The sequence below is a fragment of the Bombina bombina genome, chromosome 7 (assembly GCF_027579735.1).
Source record: "Bombina bombina isolate aBomBom1 chromosome 7, aBomBom1.pri, whole genome shotgun sequence".
In the NCBI taxonomy this organism is placed as follows: Eukaryota; Metazoa; Chordata; class Amphibia; order Anura; family Bombinatoridae; genus Bombina; species Bombina bombina.
In genome coordinates, this window is record NC_069505.1 from 452357734 (window position 1) to 452363837 (window position 6104).

The 6104-nt window shown below is 40.6% G+C and overlaps 1 long non-coding RNA gene across 1 annotated transcript in view; it reads right to left on the minus strand.

Annotated features, from left to right (window-relative positions):
- Nucleotides 1–5328: 5328 nt before the first annotated feature.
- Nucleotides 5329–6104, minus strand: part of LOC128666698 (uncharacterized) — a 47343-nt gene continuing 46567 nt past the window's right edge. The window contains exon 2 of the long non-coding RNA XR_008403262.1: nt 5329–6104. This exon is cut by the window's right edge and continues 719 nt beyond it. This is a non-coding gene — a long non-coding RNA (uncharacterized LOC128666698).

The window sequence follows — 6104 nt, forward strand, 5'->3', positions numbered from 1 at the left end:
TTCAGATCTATAGTGGTTATGAACTGTCACTTTTGGACTAAGGGAAGGATAGACCTTATCGTCTCCATCTTGAACGATAAGGTCTATCCTTCCCTTAGTCCACTTGTTTAAGCCCTTTAGGTCCAGAATCGGGCGGAAGGTTCCCTCCTTTTTTGGGACCACAAAAAGGTTTGAGTAGAATCCCAAGCCTTGTTCCTCTATGGGAACCGGGACAGTGACTCCTACGGAGGACAGATCCCGAACGCACCCCAGAAAAGCATCCCTCTTCTCTGGTTTTGATTACAGATTTGAGAGAAGGAATCTGCCCTTGGGTGGAAGAGATTTGAACCCAATTCTGTAACCCTGAGCAATGACCCCCAGGACCCAAGGATCCTGCACATCCCTGAACCAAGCTTCTGAGAAGAGTGAAATTCTGCCCCCTACCTGATCCATAGACGGATTGGGGGAGACCCCTTCATGCTGATTTAGTCTCAGTGGGCTTCTTGTTCTGCTTGGACTTGTTCCAGGACTGAGCCGGCTTCCAAGTCTTAGGTTGCTCGGTCTTAGCGGAGGATAGCTGGCGCTGGGATTTTTCATAACGAAAGGAATGAAAATTATTAGGTTGTCCATTAGATCTGTTCTTTTTATCTTGCGGTAGGAAGGCACCCCTGTAACTGTGTAAATAATGGCGTCCAGGCCTGGACCAAACAAAATCTTGTCCTTGAATGGAAGCAAAAGGAGTCTGGACTTGGAAGTCAAGTCCGCAGACCAGGACTTCAGCCACAGAGCCCGGCGGGCCTGAACAGAAAACCCAGCAGTTTTAGCATTTAAACGAATAATTTGCATATTCACATCACAAATAAAAGAATTAGCGACCCTTAAAGCCTTAATTCTATCAAGAATAATATCGATAGGACCTTCCACCTCAATCAATTCCGATAAGGAGTCACACCAGTAGGTAGCCGCTCCCGCAACCGCTGCTGCTGGTTGAAATACATATCCCAAAAGTTGAAACATCTTTCTTAACAGAGTTTCCATCTTTTTATCCATGGGCTCTTTGAACGACGAACTATCCTCCAGTGGGATAGTAGTGCGTTTTGCCAGCGTGGAGACAGCGCCATCCACCTTAGGGACGGAACCCCACAACTCCAATTGAGAGTCCGGAACCGGGAACAGTTTCTTAAAGGCAGACGAAGGGGTGAAGGAAGAACCAATCCTCTCCCATTCGTTCTTAATAATGTTTGCCATCTTTACAGGAACAGGGAAAGTCTGAGGAACAACCCTGTCTTCGAAAACTCTATCCAGTTTAGGAATTAAAAAGGTTCTTCAGGCAGTTTGGCCTCTGAAACCTCTAAGGTAGCCAGAACTTCCTTTAAAAGAAAGTGCAAGTGCTCCATCCTAAATCTAAAATCTGGTTCCTCTGCAATCAGAGGCTTAGAGGCAACCGATTCAGACTCTGAAGTATCAGAGAGAACTTCATCATCAGATAACCGTCTATCAGCTATATCCAATAAACTGGATGATGACCCCTGGGAAGGATAGCAATATTTGACCTTTTGCTTGCGCTTAGCAGGGTGAGGTAAAGATCAGGCGTGCTATGGGAAACTGCATGTGTATTAGAAGATGAAAGCAGAATGCGCACCTCACGGGACGGGGACCCCTCAGGAGGTGGAAGGCTCAGTGGTATCAAACATGTTAACCTTTTTTGACATTATCACTTTTTCTAGGCATCTGGAACATAATTGAGAGGGCGGGTATACCTCGCCCTCCTCACAATATAAACAGGCACTAGTCTTAGGTATAGAGGGAGTACCCTCTAAAACGTCAGAGTCCTCCATAGCTATGTGCTATGTCCTAATATAACAATAGCGATTGTTATATAAATATAAAAAATGACTACCCCATACGCATTCCTTAGAATTGCAGGTTATCAATCCAGGAGAATAATTATCCAAAACGGCACTAGACAGGGGTGCCCGTTATCGCCCTTGTTATTTGCGATCTGTGTAGAACCACTGGCTGCTAGTATTAGAAATAACGAAGACATTGCTGGTATAAGGGTGGGAGGATCTGTCCACAAGTTGTCCTTATTTGCTGACGACATCATCTTAACAATTAGCAAACCCCTATTGTCACTGCCGACCCTATATGATCTTCTAACACAATTTGGCGTCTTATAGGGCTATAAGATAAATAATGACAAATGCGAGGCAATTGAGGTTCATCTCCCAAATCATACGAAAAAGCTGTTGGAAATAAATTTTAATTTCAAGTGGGCCATCCAAGCTATCAAATATCTTGGAGTCTTTATCCCATATAGCCTAAGAGATCTGTATAAACTTAATTACACTCCCCTCTATAAGTCCCTACCAAAAGAAATAAAAACCTGGAGCTCCTATAAGATCTCATTCTATGGAAAAATAGTAGTCAGTAAAATGGTAATCCTCCCAAGGCTCTTATACTTGTTTAGGTCACTCCCCATTAATGTTCACTTAAGAGACATTAAGGAATTTCAGAAACAAGTGTTGAATTTTATATGGTCTAATAAAAAGGCCAGAATAAATAGACATACTCTTTTGAAACATAAAGAGGAAGGAGGGTTAGGAGTACCTTACTTCCAGGCTTATTATAATTCAGCCAGACTGGCGCAAACAACACAACTACTTAACCCTAAAACCAATTTAGAATGGGTCCACTTGGAAAGTGAAATGCTGAACCTTAATCCAATTTGTCAGATGTTCTGGACACACAAAAAAGATAGACCTAGCTTTTGGATGAAATATGTATCGCTGTCACATACCTTAGGTATATGGGATAGCAATCAAACAAAATTTAATCTGGTCTCTGAAAATTCACTCTTGACACCCTTAGCAGTATTCCCAAATAAATATAGAAGTCAAACACTTGACATTTGGGCCAATAAAGGCCTATACAGGATAGCGGATGCGCTACGAGGTGCAGAAGTCCTCTCATTCACACAATATACCGATCTCATGTCCTCCACACCGCAATCCTGGTTTCATTACCTTCAGCTCAAGTCTAGAGTAGAAGCAGTGTATAGACCTGGAAATTTACACTCCACCACACTATTTGAGAAAATATGTAGTCACGAAACGAGAGTTAAAGGAGCAATTTCAGATCTATATAGACTTTTATGCACAAAGAGACCACTAGTTAAATTGAATTTTATTAAAAAGTGGGAGACAGAAACCAGCCACTATATGGATATTAAGGAATGGGCTCAGATAATCCGAAATGGCTTAGCTTGTTCCATTAGTGCAAACCTGAAAGAAAATTATATTAAGATATTATACAGATGGTATTTACACCCAAGTAGAATTAAATATCATGGTACAACCATAATTACTAACGCTACGAATCTATGCTACCGAGGTTGTCAGGCAGAAGGCACGTATGTCCACATGTGGTGGGACTGCCCAAAGAGCGCGCTAGTATGGAAATCTACTTCTAAGCTATTAAGTGAAATATTTAACAAACAAATTACACTGACTATGGCACAAGCCCTCCTACACTTCCCCATACGAGGGTTATCAAAACACTCCTTAAAACTAGTGGGTATCATATGCACAGCTGTCAGAACAATTATAGCAAAGTATTGGAAAACCCCTATTCCCCATTATAATGTTATACTTAATAAAATTAGATTTTACTATCAAATGGCAAACATCGCGTCCTCACTGCTAGATAATAGAAGCAAATTTTTGAGGATCTGGGAGGACTGGATTGTGTGGGAAGATACAGTTAGAATGCAGACTAGACGGAGCATAAGAAACCAGGAGAACTAAGATGTGGTTAAAAGATTGAAATGGCCTTGCGAGCACCCCTCAGAACTTTCCCCTCTCTCTCTTCTTTTTTTCTTTTTATCTGTGGACTCTCTTGTCCTCCCCCTATCTTTATTAGTATGTCTATGACTATTTAAACTTGAAAATTTAAGAGGTAACCACTACATAAAGTTGTTGTGTAATGTCGGTCAACTTCTCATGCTAAGATATGATCTGTCTATTGATTCGATTATTGCTGACAAATTATCTGTATTGTTGTGGAAACCTTTAATAAAAAATATTTCAAAATAAATATAAAAAATGGCACCTTTATACCCCAATGGCTGGGGCACTCACCACCTCCTATGACCCAGGCACACAGAGAAAACCGCTTCTTTCTGATAACCAGCACAGTCAGAGAGTAGGAAGTGAAGCTACAACCACACCCGGTCACATGGAGCACAACCTAGGACCGCCTCCGCTAAGGAAAAGCGTGCCAAGCTTGTAAAGCTGCGCCTCTGAAGTAACCTGTATGTTCCAACTTCAGCCTATGAGCCTCAGAAAACATCTCACAATATAATCAAATAAAAATGTATGAGATTAATCCCCACTGTTCAATAATCCTCCCCCCCCCAGGAAATATTAATCCTTGATTCCATACAGATAAAAGGAGCCACACTAGGACCCTGTCTGCTTGCGTTATCATATGTATAAATAAATGAAACAATCTTACCGGAATCTACGCTGTGGAACAGAAACACAGCCTCTTAAGTTTGACAGTCCTGTAGCATCGCTCCTGACATGGACTTGAGTGATGGAAGCAGGCAGTGAAACTCGTCAACACTGATTGCTTAGGAGCTGTTAACACGAGTCTGGATGGGTTCGCAGAAAGACTCTCCCTGCATCTCCAGACTCTAACGTTCGTCAATGCTCTCACTGAGAAGCTGCCGACTACTTAAAACTCCACTCCCATTTCGAAAGGTAGATACCCTTCATAAGGAACTACTCAGAATCTTCTGACACTTCTCTGCCAACCTCCTGTGACATGAGGGAAGTGGGGGAGGTATTTAAGCCGTTGGCTGGGGTATCTTTGCCTCCTCCTGGTGGCCAGGTTCTGTATTTCCCAAAAGTAAGGAATGAAGCCGTGAACTCTCCTCATATTCAGAAGGAAATAAGTAGTACACTAAAATAGTTGGAATTTCATGAGAAATAAGTCATTAATGAGAAAATATACACAGGGAGATTTTTTTTAATAATCAGATGAAAACTTTATTATAGAAACATTGTATAACAAAAGGACACATCCGGTAAAAATGTCACATCTGATAAAAAAATGTCTTACCCGGTAAAACAAAACTTATATCTGGTAAAATAAGTAATTAATGAGAAAATATACACAGGGAGATTTTTTTTAATAATCAGATGAAAACTTTATTATAGAAACATTGTATAACAAAAGGACACATCCGGTAAAAATGTCACATCTGATAAAAAAATGTCTTACCCGGTAAAACAAAACTTATATCTGGTAAAATAAGTCATTAATGAGAAAATATACACAGGGAGATTTTTTTTAATAATCAGATGAAAACTTTATTATAGAAACATTGTATAACAAAAGGACACATCCGGTAAAAATGTCACATCTGATAAAAAAAATGTCTTACCCGGTAAAACAAAACTTATATCTGGTAAAAAAAAGGCCACATCCGATAAAAAGGTCATATTTGGTATATATAAAAAAAAAAAAGGTCCTAACTAGTAGAAAGGTCAACACCTATTAAATGTCTAATCTGAAGTCACAGAAAAAATATTAGAAAGACCCACGTTTGACAAACAATTTAATACTGCAGCAGCAAAAAAGTCCCCTAATGCAGTTCCAAAAAGAGCGCCATCTGCTGTTCTTTTATTTTCTCCAGCTAAATTTGGATGGTCTTCAGGTATCATGCCAGATTCCTGTGTATCAGCACCATCCTCCTATAGGAGGTGAAGACATAGAAGGCTCTTCATGTTCTTCAGCAGATGGGACAGCAGAATCAGGAGAGGGAGGACTTGATTTAGCTGTGACAAAGCTCTTATTGTCACTGTCATGATCATCACTATGCTCCAATCTCAAGCTCCAATCCAAAGGGGGTAACTCAAAACAGTAGATGTAATAGTTTTCAAAGTCACCACTCATAGATGACATGGACATAGCTCTTTTCCTTCCAATGGCAGAGTCAACAAATTCATTAATTACTGTTGGTAATTACATCACCTGGCCACCAGGAGGAGGCAAAGACACCCCAGCCAAAGCTATAAGTATCCCTCCCACTTCCCCAGTCATTCTTTGCCTTTGTCTAC